At 43.8% G+C, this 17,749-nt stretch overlaps 1 protein-coding gene across 5 annotated transcripts in view; it reads left to right on the forward strand.

Moving 5' to 3' along the window:
- Positions 1 to 2,859: 2,859 nt before the first annotated feature.
- The window catches only part of LOC139759205 (uncharacterized), a 44,322-nt gene continuing 29,432 nt past the window's right edge, over positions 2,860 to 17,749 (forward strand). For 2 of the 5 annotated variants that reach the window (XM_071681272.1, XM_071681275.1), the window contains exons 1-2: positions 2,866 to 3,065; positions 5,520 to 6,230. The gene's annotated coding sequence lies outside the window, so the exon portion shown is untranslated. Of the gene's footprint in view, positions 3,066 to 5,519; positions 6,231 to 17,749 lie in introns of all 5 variants that reach the window. The other 3 variants (XM_071681274.1, XM_071681276.1, XM_071681273.1) reach the window with 2 other exon arrangements.

Here is a 17,749-nt window from a genome sequence, read left to right on the forward strand (position 1 = left end):
ATAAAGATGGCGCCTATCGACTTTCGTTCGTACATCTCCAGTAGCGGAAGGGGTTGTGGTAACCAATATGGCTGAAGGGGTTGTGGCAGCCAGTGTTCTTTGTACAAGTGGTAATTTTCACAGTAGCGTGATCCGCTTCTGGATAGGACCACAAAAAAGGTTTTTAAGGCCTAGCGTCAAATATTATAGACTTCGTCGATCGTGGAAAGGCAATCCACCTGTCAAGGTCAGCTTTCCCATACTGTAACCAGCTTCCGAGGGAATGAAGGTGGAGAGTATATAGTAGTCTAGATTCAAGATTAACTCTCAGACAGATCTGACTCGTAAGAGAAAGTCTCAACAATCTTCACCCATTCTTGACCTTTACAAGGTAACTCCAGTCTCAACAATCTTCACCCATTCTTGACCTTTATGTAGCGCTTGCAACGTTTTCCTCTGATTGCTTAGTATACGCTTCTTGATCAGTTCTTGCACAGAGAGTTAGCTAACTACTTGAATTTGGTGTAGAACTCAGCAACAGTTGCAATCATCCGACTGCAGATTGGGTGATGCTCACGTTACATTTTTCTCAACCCATCTGTCTAAGCTATTTTGATTTTCACACTTTGCAGTTTCTTTTTTTCTTTTTTTTTCTTTTTGGAGTCTGATTACTTTCTGTGACTTGCAGAAAAACAAAATGGTAGTCTAAAGCATAGAGTTGTGTGGGTTGTGGCATTCCTCGTTCATCCACAAACGATCACATATATAACCGAATGCGTTCGCGATTTTAGTAGGAATAAATTCATCAACGATCTATGGAGGAGCACAGCATAAAAAAAACAACTGAAATACACAATATGTTGCTAAGTGACCATTTTCTCTGATGTATACAGAACAGACAAAGAAAACGTAAAGGTTTAAGGCATAACGGCAATGATTTTGGAACTGAAACATTTTTATCTTTTCAGGGCGAGGGCATAATATGAATTATCAAATACCTTAAAATTTCAGCTGTAACACAAATTAACTCAAAAACTAGATAACATGCTAACAAAACTTGGATTCAACTGTAAACTGTCTGATATAGTATTCTAGCGGGAAATCGAGTCTTGAAAATACCTTCACAACCCACAAAAAATCGTACTGTGGGTCTGAGTAATATATTTTCATTATCAAGAACAGAGAACAAGGTGAGGCGCCTGGCATCATAATTCCCCAGGGACCCCCTCCCCTCCCCCCCCTTTTTTTTTTTGTTAATGTGACTTGTTTTATGCCAGAACCTTTTTTCCTGGAGCTTTTGCAGCTGTGAAGCTGCTCTTCTTGCAGTAAAGCGGAAATGGACTCCCCGTTCCTTCCACTTCGGAAACGTATATCCTCTTTGTCAACCTCTCCTCACTCAATCTCTCCATTTGTCCAAACCGTTTCAGCAAACCCTCTTCAGCTCTCTCATCACACTTTTTTTTATTACCACACATCTCTCTTACCCTTTTATTATTTACTCTATCAAACCACCTCACACCACATACTGTCCTTAAGCATATATCCAACATATCTACCATCCTTCGCACATCCTCACATGCAACCCATACCTCATATTCATACAACATTGTTGGGACTCTATACCTTCCCATATACATATTTTCGCCTTCCCAAATAATGAACTCTCTTTCTACACACTCTTCAATGCTCCCAGTACCCATGCTCCCTCATCCACCCTATGAACCACTTCTGCCTCCATGGTTCCATTCACTGCCATGTCCACTCTCAGGTATCTAATACTGGTCGCAGCACTCAGTCCATAAGCCACCCAGTTCTTCATTTCTCGCGTCAGCGAGGTAGCGTTAAGAACAGAGGACTGGGCCTTTGAGGGAATATCCACACCTGGCCCCCTTCTCTGTTCCTTCTTTTGGAAAATTAAAAAAAAAAAGAGGGGAGGATTTCCAGCCACCCGCTCTCTCCCCTTTCAGTCGCCTTCTACGACACGCAGGGAATACGTGGGAAATATTCTTTCTCCCCTATCCCTAGGGAATATATATATATATATATATATATATATATATATATATATATATATCAGGCAATGTGTTAAGAATAAATGTATTGTTTGCCATGTCAGATGATGATATTTCGTGATATGGCAAGATCGACCGTGGAGTATTATTGCCTTAGGGTACAGATTCTTACCATAAATCTACTTTAGTATCATATGATTTCTTCTTAAAGAGAGATGAAGAAATTACATAATCATACGTCAGAAGTGAAGATGGATCCCTGGGAGATACACTTCACGAAGTATCCATACTTGACACGACATGCGAGTCACCGAGGCGACCTCACAGGCCGACGCCTCGTGTACAGGTCACAAGGTGTGGCTTATGTTGGCCATTCTTTGACCTAACCTTCTGAGATCGTCAAAGGTCACGCTATCATACCCAAGGATCGTAAGTTTATGCTCAAGGGACCAAATTTTCTCGCCTGATAACCACTCCCGTAGTGATGAGGCAATATATCTGGCCATCATCTAGGGGTTGTGTAATAGGGAAACACATACCCTTGACCTACCTGAGCTCTGTGTTAATGTGACCTCAGGTCTGAGGTCAAGGTGTAGCTATTCAGGGCTGTGGATGCTTTTAACCAAGTCTAACACATTCATGAATGTGATGCAGATCTCTTCATACTGAGGGTTAATCCATCCATTCCCTTGTTAATCAGAACATTGAGTCAACGTCCTTAACTTTATGAACGGAATAATTTCAAAGTTTTATTCGCCTGCCGCCATCCTCCTACCCTACCCCTGTGGTTCCGGTCCGGGGTCACGTGATTCATCACCTGTTTTCCCAGACTGTTCGGGACGCTCAGCGACTCAGTGTCTCGCTAGCCGTGGAACTCAGTGAACGTGTGGTCTTGCTGCGTGGTAGACTTGTTGAGAAAACACTAACTGAGCACATTCTCGCGTATTTTGGGCAAAGAAAAGTATATGTTTAAGTGATGAGTTCACAGAGCCTGTATAACCTGATCTGCCTGTTGCTGACTGTGACTGACGATGTTTCTGAAGACACTAATTCTTCTCAAGGATAAGAAACTTGGTGAGTGCGGGGAGCGAAGGGTTGTGCGCCGCGTGCGTGGAGGTCTTGCTAAGATACCGACATATTGGGAAAGGATTATTTACCTCCAGGGAAGAATGACAATTATCTTTTCAACGCTTCACCCAGAGTGGTGGACAACGTGAAGCCGTTAGTTTTTCACTGAGTGTTTCTGTCACAGGCACAGAGGTGACATAGGGGCGTATGGTACGACTGAATCGTTAAAATCTTAACGAAATTATTCTAATTAATCCTTTGAGCACTACATTACGACGGTACAACGCTTGAGTATGATGGCCTGAGCAGTCACGTCAGAAGCCAGGTCACCATAACCGGGAGTCGTGTTGTGGTTGTGAAACGTCTTACCGAGCTTCTTCAGGGATACATCTGGTCATGGTGTGTGACCAGCTTGTACCAGGGAGGGGAGTCGGTGGCAAGAGGGATATCGCCTTCAACTGGATCTAGACATCTTCCCCTCCGATACAACAGTCAACACAGTAGAGTAATGAGCAGACCAACCTAATGATGACTCTGAAGGCTTGACGTAACTGCAGGAAGACTCATCTTCCACTGTTTTAAGTCACTGTTTCAAAGCTTCATCGCCTTTACCGCCTTAAGAGAGGTAGCGTGAGGTATTGACAACTGAGCTTTCGAGGAAAAGTCCATAACTTGGCTCCTTCTTGTGACTTTTACAAAATAATAATACGAGGGGAACGTTTCTGCCAACCAGGCTCTAAGTCCCCTCTGACACGCAGGGAGCATGAGCGTAGTATTCTTCTCTCTCTCTCTCTCTCTCTCTCTCTCTCTCTCTCTCTCTCTCTCTCTCTCTCTCTCTATATATATATATATATATATATATATATATATATATATATATATATATTCATCTCACGTGCGTGAGATTACACCCTGCGTAAAAAGTCACTTTTGGCGAGCCTGCATCATTGGCAGTACAGCCTCGCCAAAAATCAATCTTACTCAGAAGGAGTCTACATTGCCCTGATGCTGGAAGTACCGCAAAACTTGGGCTACAAGAGCTTTGAGAAAGGTTCTGGGTAACACAAGAGCTTTATCACAGAAACTGGTCCTGCTGGGCGGGAGAGGGAGGCCGGAAACCCTCCCCTTCTTGCTTTTCAATACCTGCAAGATGGATCGAACGAAGGAGCCTAGAGCGTGGCGTTCATCTTTCTCGATGCCTCATGCCTTGGAGGTCTGAACGGGCGTGAATTTAACCAGGAAAGAAAAGGAAAGAGATAGATTCAGTAGTATCTTTGTGAAGAACCTGGAAGTTCTGACTATGAGTGAAGCTAAACTCAACAGGAAAGGGGAGGAATGATTTGGGAATGTCCTTGTGATAAAACCTGGGGCAAGTGTGAGGGCGAGAGCAAAGCAGGGATTGTTGCGTCTGCTGAAGGAGGTTTAGGAATCTCTGAAAGGGTGTAAGGAAGTAAGCCCGAGTGTGGTGTGAGTAAAATGAAAGTGAAGTATGAGAGATGAGTGATTGTCAGTGTTTACGCACCTGGTATCGAGCGGAGTGGGGGCGAAAGACTAATCTTTTCGGAGGAGCTGAGTGAGTATGTCAGCCATTTGATGCGAGGGATCAAAATACCCACAACAAAACCTCAACAACACTTGACTTGTCTAAAGGCCGCTGATGCTGCCTCACATTTCATAACGCAATTATAGTTTACCTGTCATCCCACCTCTTGACTCAGTGAACATAGTAACATTCAATCTTTCTTGGAAACCCTTCATTACGGAAATAAGCCAAGTCCACCTCCAAGAAACTGGAGTCTTGTATAGATGTCGAAACTTTTCTTCTGAACAGTTGCTCGTTCATATAAAGAACTGATCCGTCCTTGTATGGAGTGCTGCTCTCACATCTGGGGTGGTTCTAACTCTCCGTCCTTACGGTACAGAGTTGAGTCTACAGCGGTCTGACTGATAAACTTTCCTGGGTTAACTTCAAAACTTGACCTGCTTGTCTTACGCCGCAATGTTGGTTCATTTTCCCTCTTATAGAGGTATTACTTCGCTTTTTCCTCCTAAGAACTGGCTGTTTGTGTGCCCTTACCACTAGCTAGACCGCACAATTCTTGGCAAGCTGCTGCGTACATGATTACTATGTGGCCACTAAGAACTCAGTGTGGGCCGTCTGGTAACTGTTTCTTTTTATACACCTCGAAGTTAAGAACTCTCTACCTTCTCACATTTTAAGATTGGTTTCTCACATCATCCAAAATTCGTAAATACTTTCCTCTGCCTCTTCTTTTTCCCATTCATATTTCTTTCTATATTTCAATTAAGGCCCGGCCTTGATGTGGACCTTTGTTCGTGACCGGCGCTTCAAACAACAGCAACAACAACAACAGCAAAAACAGCTTCATATGCCGCGGTACCTTTTATTTTCCACTTTCATCCAATTCGTATTTTATTGTAAAAACATTTCCTTTCCAGGTTACCTGACAATCTGCCCTTTTCCACTAGTTGGTAGAGGAAGCCAGTATAGTACCCTTTGCTCTGGGTAAACAATCTAACCCAAAACTGTAAGGTGAATAGTGAATAAGAGGTGCAGTAATAATCAAACTCGTACAGAAGACACAGAAAAAATCATAATAACTAGGAAGAAATAATAGTACTAGTGCATGATAAACTTGTGGATGTTGAACACTATACACCGCAACTGTGATACAGTCCACACCGGGTGGTGAGTGGGTGAGTGCACACAAAGCGTAACGTCTGGCGTACACTCGCTGCCACAGTACTAAGTACCTGTGTATGTATCGATTAGCCTCAGTACCACCACTTGGCTGGGTCTTTACCCCCGGTGTAGCCTGGTGCTTGTTCTCAAGCCGCTCCGTCACGTCCTTGCCATGAAGCTACGCATCGGCTGCTGGACTTACAGGATCGAAGTGTCTAGTGACCTTATCACTCGTAACTAACAGTGACTCTGGAGAAAGTGTTAAAGTATAGATAAAAATCAGTGCCGTACATTTTGACGGGTCACTAAGGAACGACATACAGACAAGGAAGCGGCAAGGAACATTACAAAGTTGCTAGCGTCAAGATGAAGAGCCAGCGCTGGGCTCCGCGGGCTCGCTGATGACCTTCCCATGTAGTGTGTATCTCGACCTCCCAACGTTGACACACCTGCATCACCTTTGCCAAGTAAGTACACGACTCAGTGTTGTCGTCCTCAGCTGTTTTTGTTTCCTTGAGTACAACGCTACAACCCTGACGCACGATGGTACGACTCTTGGGTACGATAGCTCGACCTTTTGACTGTACCGTACCGTTGCCACACACAATGGTACATACGTTAGCTGCTGTCTGTCATTTGGATCACATTTACTGTTTGGCTCACAAAGAACCATATCAGCTGTTTCTTACTGTTATATGGATAACGGTTGCCTCTCAGTGATAGGTTTATGTAACTTGTAACGGTTTATATGTTCAAGGACACTTGTACATTTCAACAATGACTTTCGTAGCAATTTAGTTAATGGTATTCCTTAACGTGAAAATTAATTTCATTAGTATAATAAAATCGAGGAAGAGTCACAATGAAGGCAGACTCAAAACACATGGCATTTTCCGGTCTGTCAAACCTTTTCTCATTTTTCGGGAATTTTAGCCGTGAGCGTGTCTACGTGCACGCCTGCCTGAGAGGTTGCGTGTGTGTGCTGTCGTACCCCTCCACCCATGGCGTGGGGAGAGGTGTCGTGCCAGTCTTGCACCAGGACCTGCTGACCGAAGGCCCCTTCAGAGGTTGATTTACGCGACTCTTTCACCATCTTTTCTCCCTTATAGATTACGACCCATGGTTATGATGGGCTGGCGGACTTGTGACCTCACACTTCACGGAGTGAAAAGATACAGGCTGCTGCTAACATCACACCCATAGCCACCTGTTCATGTATTTCTTAATCAGTTACAAGTTTTTGTAGTATTGCGTCACGTTATTTGTTCACTCATTGTTAGGAGAAATAGTGCCAGAAGTCCAGCAGGCAGACGCACGAGCTTTACAAGGAAAGAATCAATATTTTTTAATGATAAAATAAATAAAGTCTAACGAGCGATAAGTTTCAACTTTCCAAAACAAAATTTCAATATACAGCATAAAATTTGACGTTATCAAATAAAAAAGAATTATACCAGTGAAATGGACTGACCTATTCTGCAGAGTTGTGTATATCTTTGTAGTGACCAATTTGACGTAAAGTGTGCCCCAATCTAAGAAGTGGCGGTAAAAAGGGGAAACCGAGTTATGTTGTATAGACTGAACATTTGACTTAGGTAAGAATGGGTTGTTTAGGAGGCTTTATGTAGTAACCAAATACTTGATTCGTGCTCGTACTAAATGGCTGGGGAGCTGTTCGTGCTCATACTAAATGGCTGGGGAGCTGAGAAGAAGGCAGGCCGGGGTAAATGTTTATTCATCATGTGAGAACAGTTTAATGCGCGCTAAATCTTTAGTGTAAACATGACGTGAGATTTGTGCCGGTAGACGGGACGTTGCAGCATGCGAGGCTGGCGGGGCGAGGAAGGTGATGTGACTGGTGGTGACGTATGACCTTGCAGAGATTGAGGAGGGAGTAGATGTGGCCAGAGTGTGGTTGGTTGCAGCGTTTGACCCTGCAGGGGACATACGGAGTAAGTGCACGAGGCTACAGTGACCCATGGCTAACCTACGGAGGGTCTGGTCCTCATCAGGAGGAAGGAACCGACTGGGACTCATGACACGCCATGCCGTCGAAGAGCAGTGTCATGGCACTGCAACGCTACAGTTGTCACTGGCTGTTGTTGCCAGTGGCACGCCTTCATCTCTGCTATACCGTTAAAGTGAAACTATAGTTACTGTGGCTTGTGGGAATGTGGAGCTGACCTTCGGTAAGACATGAAGAATTCTAAATCTAGAATTGCATGGCAGACAGTGTCCTCCGCTACGGCGTCCTTTATTTTCCTTGGAAATGTTAGGGATCACTGGGGTCGCTCCTGAGGTGTGGATGTTCTCGAGCGGCCACAAACAGGCAACAGTAAATGGAGAGGCTGACTGAGGTTGCAAAGTACATTGAAATGGCCAAGTTATGATCCGTCGTATGTCCTTTCAGCACCTGACTGTGGGGGACAAGACACTCGCACCATGATGCCACTTCCTATATATATAAAGTTGGAGGCTCCAGTCACGAACAAAAGTCCACATCAAGTTCGAGCCTTAACTAAAACATAAAGACGTTAATAAAAGGGAAAAAGAAGAAACAAGGGAAAGTATTTCCCAGTAGTGTATAATCCTACCCTGGTGGTGGTGGTGGTCGGGGTCACAGAGCTCAACCAAGGTTAGGATTCCAGCCTTTCAGTACGTGGTAATGTGATAGTGAAGTGTTTAGTTTAATCAACCTGCCACTATTATGAAGTACGAACATCAGTCATTTACATACACATTAATATAATGAAGAAAACTCTTCTATAAAGCACAAATATTGCTTAATAATTACAATAAAAGAATAAACTGTGGACTCGCCTCTCATGTGTGGTGGTCTTAAAGAGAAAAGTGGTGATGTTCTCAGCGACAGTGATGTCAGTTTTCAGATTAGCGTGTTAGCATGAGTGGCCGAGCAGAGACACACCTCTAGTTCTGAATGGTTTACACCCACTCAAGCATGTGGAGTCCTGTCCAGGTGTGTGGGTGGCGGTGAGGATTACACCTGTGCTGGAGGCCATGGCAAGTGTGTGTGGGAGTGTGTTTGAGGCCATTGCTGGAGGTTATGGTATGGTATGGGCGACCCCGAATGTGTGAGAGAGATGAGATATCCCAGCAAGTGCCACATGTACACATACCTTGTGAACACTGCCGGCCGGGAATGCTGAGGTGGAGCGCGTCAGACTGTGTCAGTTTGGGAGTCTGGACACCAGAGTATGACAGTGGTTTACACGTAATGTTAATAGAACTTAATGACAGTGTGTGAGTGTATTACTCAGTGATAGAAGAGTTAACAGAGTGGTTGGTGCAAGGCTGGATGTGAGGAGAGTGTCAAGGGAATGTTTTCAGTGTCGAGAAGGTACGGAAGTGTTGCTCTGAGGGTCTTCTTCCGAGTGTCAGTACCAGGAAAAGACTTATGTTTGACTACAGGGAAGACACATGGGGATGCTTAACGCTTCCTCCGTGGGAGAGGAAGCAAACAGCCACGAGCAGTAGCAGTTCGAACGCCTGGAGATGCGTGACGGTAAACAGGTGGCTGGGGAACCTCTTGTGTGGCAACGTCGGTGTTCTTAGCTACCCAGCCATTAGTTATGAGTTCACTGACATAAGTTGTGGTAACCTTGACATTCCCCCGGTCACTGCCCTTGACACTGGCGGGTCGATCCACGACTGGCTATCGACAGATTGTGCTCGACACCTACGGGGGCCTTCCACCCGAGCCTGACACACGGCATAAGTACTTCTTTGCCTCATCTGAGGCAGAGACATCTGGTGACTGATGTCGTAGTGTTTGTTTAGTGACCTCATCAGTGAGCACAGGATGAAGGGCGTTGAGGAACACGAGCGATCTCCTCTTCCTTAATATTACCTCACCACCATTACTCTGTCGCCCTCGAATGTCTTCCACGAAGGCAGGAATAAACTCACAAATCATAAACAAACATTCAAACGCGCACTCAGACACACACACACACACACACACTCTCTCTCTCTCACACACACACACACACACACACGAGTGAGAAGCATGACTTCACAAGTATAAAATTCCCTCTTACTGATGCATGAGGAAATAGGCGCACACCTAGCTAAAATACACGCACTTGCGTGCACACACACACACACACACACACACACACACACACACACACACACACACACATATATATATACGTGTACAGGGTAATATGACTGACACAAAGAAGCTGTATGAGCCATTAATTAAAGGCATTTTCTGACTTAGTTACAGTGCACAGTGCCTGGTACAGCCTGTAACAGAACACATCGTGTTAATCTTGTGTGTAATGATATGACAGTGATGGAACACTAAAGTTCGGGCGCACGCGCAGTAACGTCAGGATTACGACCTAATAGACTTGCCCTGGTTTTCTATCGTGTTCAGTACTTGATTGTGACGTCACAACTGTTGATATAAGATAAAAGAATTATATAACTTTAGAGAGAGGCTCACGTGTATCCTCACTACGTTAATTAGGTTGAAAATAATTAAAATTAAGGAATAGGATATAATCTTGGCCACACTGGCATAGTATATATTGTACTATACGCATGACACACAAGCACACACACAACGAGCTGATAGAGAAGGTCCATAAAAAACAACAAAGATGGTACCAGAATTAACAGAGCTGAGGTACAGCGAAAGGCTAGAAGCCTTAAATTTGCCCGCCTTACAAGAAAGAAGAGTGAGGGATGACCTGATCACTACCTTTAAGTTTTTAAGATATATAGTTGATGTAGACAAGAAACAATTCTTCGAAGGATATAGGGATAGAGCAATTAGAGGACATAACATGAAATTAATCAATAAACTTGTTATAAATTGATGGAGGGAGATAATTTAATAATAATATACACTGGTGGATGAACATCCTTTTCTTTACTAAGCCAGGTTCAAGGCCAGCAGCCCAGCTTTAACACCTAGCTTGGATCATTCTATGATCACAATAAGCTTCCACTACATCCTCATCTGTTCAATATCTTCTTGTTCATTAAGGTAGGTTCTAGGCCGGCTCCAAACTTAATCACTTCGTATTCACTACACTCTTCACAGTAAAGGACATCACCACTATAGCCTTATCTACACGAAGCTGCGTTCATTATACGTTCAATATATCCTTCTTCACTACATCATTATTTTCACTATGTCCGTATCTTCACTAAGGTAGGTAGGTTCATTATATCTTTTACCATGACACCGTCATCTTCACAATGCCTTAATTATTACTGTTATCCTTATCTTTACACACCACAACTACACTAAACCAGTTTTGAAGTTCTTCAACACACACACACAGAACACCATTATCATCACACAGATTATCATCATCACTATTATTATCGTTATTATCATAATCATTATTAGTATTATTATCATTATTATCATTATTATTATTATCATTATCACTATTATCATTATTATTATTATCATCATTATTGCACACACTCCTAGCTAGGCATATTACCAGAACATTCATGTTCACAAAATACAGGTAAATCACAAACAGACAAAAACATAGGAACAGTAAATATAGAAGAAAGGTAATGCGTTAATAAGAATACTGTGAGCATAACACCTGCGATTATGTATATGTATCATCAAGGTAGCGTGAGACAGGCAAGGTCAGGGTAGATTTGCATCACGTGACTGGTCGTCAAGGTCAACACAATGACCAGGTCAGTACAGCTCTATAATGATGTATAATTAAAGTTACGTCCAACGCCTTTAATGCCGTCTTTTGGCACCATTGGTCATGAATCCTACTGGCAATCCTTATATCAGCGTCCTCCACCCATCCTTCTCCACCACCTTACTGCACCGTCCTCCACCTATACTTCTCCAACGTTCTCCGCCACCTTCCTGCACCACCCTCCACCCCTTTCTTCAACACCGTCCGCCACCTTCCTTCAACGCCCTCAACCATCGAACCTGAGCGTGGATAGGGCACAGGCTTACAGGTATAATGCAAATTAGTACTTAACTGGGAGACATTGGAGTGGCTGGGCCTTACTAGTGGGGTTCCACAAGGCTCACTCCTACGACACCTTACTTTTCATCAATTATATCAATAATCTGAAGACACGCCTCACCGACAGAGATCAAAATTTCCCGATGACACGACGTTAGGAAATAAAGGCCAGTCAAGGCAGGTTGTCAAAGGATTCAAAGGGACGTAGAGAAACTGATGGTACGATCATCAAAATGGGAAAACTGATTTCAGTGTAGCATTTCGGCGAGAAAAATGCCTTTGTTACAAGTAAACGAAGAAAAAGACCTTGGGGTGATAATCAGCAATGACCTACAATATGCAAAGCAATGCCTGAGTACAGTAAAGCAAACAAAACCACAGGTTGCAAAACTAGAAACATAAACCATCAGATGGCGGGCACAGTACACACTCTACAACATTCAAGTTAGATCTCCTTGAACATGCTGTTCAACTGTGATCACCGAACATGATCGCGGGTAAAGATAAACTAAAATGTCTTCAAATAAGATCAACAAAACTAATTCCATCACTCAGATTTAAGCCTCATGAAGAAAGAGTGAGAGATATAGAATCATTTTGCTTAATAAATCACGGAGTTCAAGGGGATCTCATAGTTTACAGAATACTGAACATCGTCGACAATATATGATAATTTCTTCACATTATGTAGAGACTCGTCAACCAAATGATATGGGACGAGATCAGTAGATGGAATACTAACACATTGAGCAAACGTTATCTTGACTGTACAGTTGTAGAACATCAGGTCTCCAGTTATCTGTCCCTCACAAGTTTCGTAATGCAACGCTCTACACCACCTCCCTTCATCGACCTCCACTACCACGCTCTGACACCTACACCCACCACCACCTACACATACTGCCACGTACATCCACCACCACCTACACATACTGCCACGTACACCCACCACCACCTACACACACTACTACTGACAAACATCACCACTTACACACACTATCTCCAACAGGCAGTGCCATCTACACACGGTGCCACCCGCACACGTAACCACCTACACACACACACACACACAGCCACCCACACAATCAGCTGTACACATAGTTCAGGGAAAGGCAGGCTACAGGGAACCTAATACTCGGACAATGATTTAGTGCCACTATAATCCTGGGTCTCAACTGGCCATAAAGTAAGCTTATTTCCGTCATCATTGTTGTGATAATAGTGCTTGTTGGCCGCCATTATTTGAGGTCTTCCAAAAGCTTATTCGAGACACAAGTTTCTGGCTCGTAACGGCTTACCGGTCCACGGTAAGCTTGGTCCCACACCCACACCTAGACAGGTAAACCAACCCCACAAAAGAAATCACATTGATTTTCACAAGACTACGTATATATCTTAATATTCTATACCCTGTTCACTAAAATTTAGAAATATTCACTAAATAACATTATAGATAATTGACACTGGAATAATTCGTTTAAAGGTTTTCATAAATTTACAACACAGAAAATCCAGTGTTATTGATTATATCCTCAAGGAGGTCATATTTGGAACCCTATCAACCTGACACAGACATTGTTAGTACGTCATGCAATAATATTTCTGAGAACTGTTCTATCTATATCACAAGGAGGGATTACAGCAGCCTGGTTTATAGCAGTCTGGTTACAGCACTATGGTTTATAGCAGTCTGGTTACAGCACTATGGTTTATAGCAGTCTGGTTTATAGCAGTCTCAAAATATCTAGTTTTTGGTGGCGTTTGTGTCGAAGAGAAAAATGAATCCAAAAATGATTATTTACTATCTATCACCGAGATTAATGTTTTGTTATGGTATTAAGATCTCACACGAATCAACGGGCAAAACTAGACTCAAAATATATCAGAATATATATTTTGTTTACTTTTAGAAATGTTAGGTTGATGACTTTATCAATACGTGTGTACCACTTGCTGTTTTCTGATGATACTCCTCAGTCTATATAGTGAGTCATAAGTGACCTGGGAGGGGAACCTGTGGCCCCTCCCTCTCACCACCACGCCCCGCCCACCCACGCTAAACTCCGCCCCCTTTCAAAGTAATGACCAGCAGCCTTTGTGTGGCCGTGCATCCGGGGCCTTACACCCCGGCGGTAGACGGGAAATCGATAATCTTGATGCATTGCTGCAATCCTGGCCAGTCTTAATGTTGCCCCACATGAATGGCATTATCTAAGATTCTTTCTGAGCTTGTTAACATGTGGGCGTGGGCATGGGCGACCCAGCAGGGGAGGAACACCTGCCTGGCGTATATATGTATATATACATAGGGTAGGTTGGGAGGTGTGGGGGTACGTGGAGGTGGCCTTGATAACCCAGGCTTCACGAGGCCAGGTCGCCAGGCCACCCGGGGCAGTATAGTCACGAAAGCTAAACAATGTTACACCGTTATCGTGAAATTCTCAACTCTTGGTCTGGGGCTGTGGACGATACTAGTTATATTACACACACACACACACACACACACACACACACACACACATCTATTTTCTGCACTTCCCTGTTGTAGTGGTTAGCTTAGCTGACCATTTTCACGTGGAAGCCTGCCCGGGTTCGAATCTTGGACGAGGCAGTTGGTCCACAGTCAACCCAGCAGTTCATCCTCCCCTCGAGGCTGGGCAAAAAATGGAAACCTGACTTAGTCTGGTGTGTGTGTGTGTCTGTGTGTGTGTGTGTGTGTGTGTGTGTGTGTGTGTGTGTACATAATACAAAGGAGGAAAGATATGTTACATATATACAAGACAAAGAAACGGCACAACACGAGTACAAAATTCTTTTCGCGTCGTAACCAACAAATAGTAACCACAAACACACACACACACCTTTATGAGCCTCATGGTACAGTGGTTAGCATGGCAACATCTAGTTCACACGGGACAGTGTTCGAGTCCTGGTCAAGACGGTCGACTCACAGCTCTTCATCCTCCGCTCTGTGGGGTTAGATGGCTAGCTGGAGTGTATCATCAGCAACATACAATGTTAACATACGGGCCAACCAGAGTATTACACTCTCCTAGGAATACACACACACGACTGTCTTACCCTTAGGAAACTAATTATCAGGAATGAAATATAATCAGAGATTATTTATATAACTAATGGTAAATGACTACCCTCTAGCGCATTTAGGATAATTGCTCTCGACTTATTTTCCTGATGCAGTTTAGTTATTAAGTGTTTCTTTGTTATCATCATCAATTACGTAATTAGCGGAGTGTTTTACCTCTACACGGAAAACGACTGGTAACAGTGTATAATCTGACGTCACATTAGGTTATTTCCCTCCCCCTCCTCCCACACCCACCTGTTGGGTAATTATCACCCAACACAATAATTACTACCTGCTACACTTTATAAGGCATTCGCGCCTACGCCACCCTACTGGGGAAGCAGTTGGTGCGACGGCGTCAAGTTTCTGATCGTAAATTCTGTTTTTGTATCAAATGGAAGGAACTGTGTTTAGTGGTGATGTGTTTCATGTGACAGTGATCCATGAGCTTGTTCTCCAAGTGGATGTGTTTCATGTGGTCGTGATTTATGACATTGTTTCGTGTGGTTGAGTTTCCTATGTTTGCTCTCTCTCGATCTTAAACACTCCAGTGTTAGCTCCTCCTTGTTACAGGACACTACACTGTTGGATCTTCTTATTACGCAAGGTTAGCTCGTCATTGTTCCTTCAATATCAAGCGTCAGCTCTTGCTGTTGAAGACTTAGGCATGACCTCGCCTTCGTTCCTGTACATTCACGTATCAACTCACGTGAATGTTTCTTGCTCAGAGACTCGCAAATTGTACCTTACTCTCATCCAGGCCGCAGACTATAGGAAGCTTGAAATTGTCTGAAGAAACTCAAGATGTACCTTGTCTTTGTTCAGGAAGTCGAGGGGTGGCAGGTCCTTATGACTAGACCTTCAAGGACGAGGTACAATACCTTGGTGGTTCTCGAGGGGAGCTGGTATGGGGAGGAAGCGTTACACTCATGAGGCTCCATATTTTCATCCTTGAGACGAAATACAACTACCCAGAGCAACTTGTATTTACCTCCTCTCGGCTTAGCTTTCTCCACATATCCACAACTCTGTTGCTTGAGAAATGGTTTCTTACGTCTCTCCAAATACGTTTATTGTCTACCTTGTTCTGGATTCTCTTTGAACTACAGTGAACTGTTCTTTGTTAAGGTCAGCGTGTCTTCCTCTGAACCTACGTGTGGCTACCATGGGTCCCATTAATCATGCTTTGTTTCAAGTGAGTGGTGGGTGGAGGGCTTCTCTCCTACTTTCTCATCTCACTACACATTACTGTAGTACTAATCTTTATACGTTCCACTTCATTCTTTACTAACAATTCTACGTAACGTTTTAGGTAAGGAGACCATATTCTTATGGGGTATTCCAGCTTAGATGGACAGTACGTTGTTCATATCCTCCCCAACTTGCCTCACTCTCTTCGTAACAGAAGGGAAGTCAGACACGGAAGGAAATATAAAATATAGTATATATCCATCACAGTCCTTCTCCCATGATGTTCTGGTGACCAAGTTGAACGTGATATCAACTCAGGTTCACAATCTTTAACATCTGTTTCCACCCAGTTGGCATCCACTGTCTGGCCTGTTACCAACTCTGCCAACCTCGTCACCTTGCAGTGATCAGGCTTATAGTTCACTAGTCATTTGTCTGACCATCACTGCATTTTTTTCAACGCACTACGTTACTCTGATGATCTTTGCACTACTTACCCCATACTTCATAACGTTAACATCAAAAAAAGACATTTAGGTTTGATTCTGCCTCGTCTGGCAGTTAGGGAGCTGTCAATAAGTACAATTCTTCTGAACCCAACTTGACGTCAGTCTTCTGTTGGGGACTGTATCAAAGACCTTCTGGCAGTCCAAAAATACACAATCCATAGACCCATCCCTTTTTCCTTAAATACGTCTTAGCGTATGTGCGTGCTCATGTGCGTGTATTTCTGTGTATGAAGATATGTCTTAATGTACATATAATCGTCTTTCTGTGTGTGTCTTTGTGTGTATATGTTTTGTATGTGTGTTTGTGTGCATGTAAGAATGTGTGTGTGTGTGTGCGTGCCCGTGTCTGTACTGTATGCCTGTGTGTGTGTGTGTCATCTTTTATCTGTGCCTTACACCCGTCCGTCACGCTCACAAGCTGAAAATCAATACTACAACCCTGAACCAAGTTCCGCCTGAAGCTTGGGATCTCCATCCACCTGTGTTCCTACATCATACCCGTACGCCGCTGCCCTCTACAACACCCACACCTCAACGCCAAGCAGAGCCTGGTGGAGGTGAGGCCACCGTGTTTTCTCTATAATCAAGTCACCGTCAGGGTTCGATGTTCCATGTTGTGATGTCTCCTTGATATTGCAGTCTTAATTGCCTCGTATTCAGGCTGATGACGGGTGTGGTAAGCGGCGGACGTTGTGTTTCGATCACCATGATATGATGGTGTGTGGGGTCTGGGGTACAGGTCACGGTATGTTACGGTGGTGGTGGTGGCACAGGTCATGACAGGTCACACTGGTGCCTTAAATGTGTGACACAGGTCATGACAGGTCAAACCTGTGGCTTAAATGTGTGACACAGGTCATGACAGGTCGCACTGGTGGCTTTAGTGTGTGACACAGGTCATGACAGGTCACACTGGTGGCTCTAGTGTGTGACACAGGTCATGACAGGTCACACTGGTGGCTCTAGTGTGTGACACAGGTCATGACAGGTCACACTGGTGGCTCTAGTGTGTGACACAGGTCATGACAGGTCACGGTGCTGTACAGAAAACATCACCAAACAAAAGGATGGTGAGAACATCTGGTGTGTTACATCCAGCAGGAAGTATGATCATACAGCACCTGGGATTAGTTTCATTTAACTGATCACACTAAAGTTTAGTCAACTATTTTTGCCTTCATCAAGGACACACATCAGTCATAATAACC

Source organism: Panulirus ornatus, chromosome 32, assembly GCF_036320965.1.
Source record: "Panulirus ornatus isolate Po-2019 chromosome 32, ASM3632096v1, whole genome shotgun sequence".
In the NCBI taxonomy this organism is placed as follows: domain Eukaryota; kingdom Metazoa; phylum Arthropoda; class Malacostraca; order Decapoda; family Palinuridae; genus Panulirus; species Panulirus ornatus.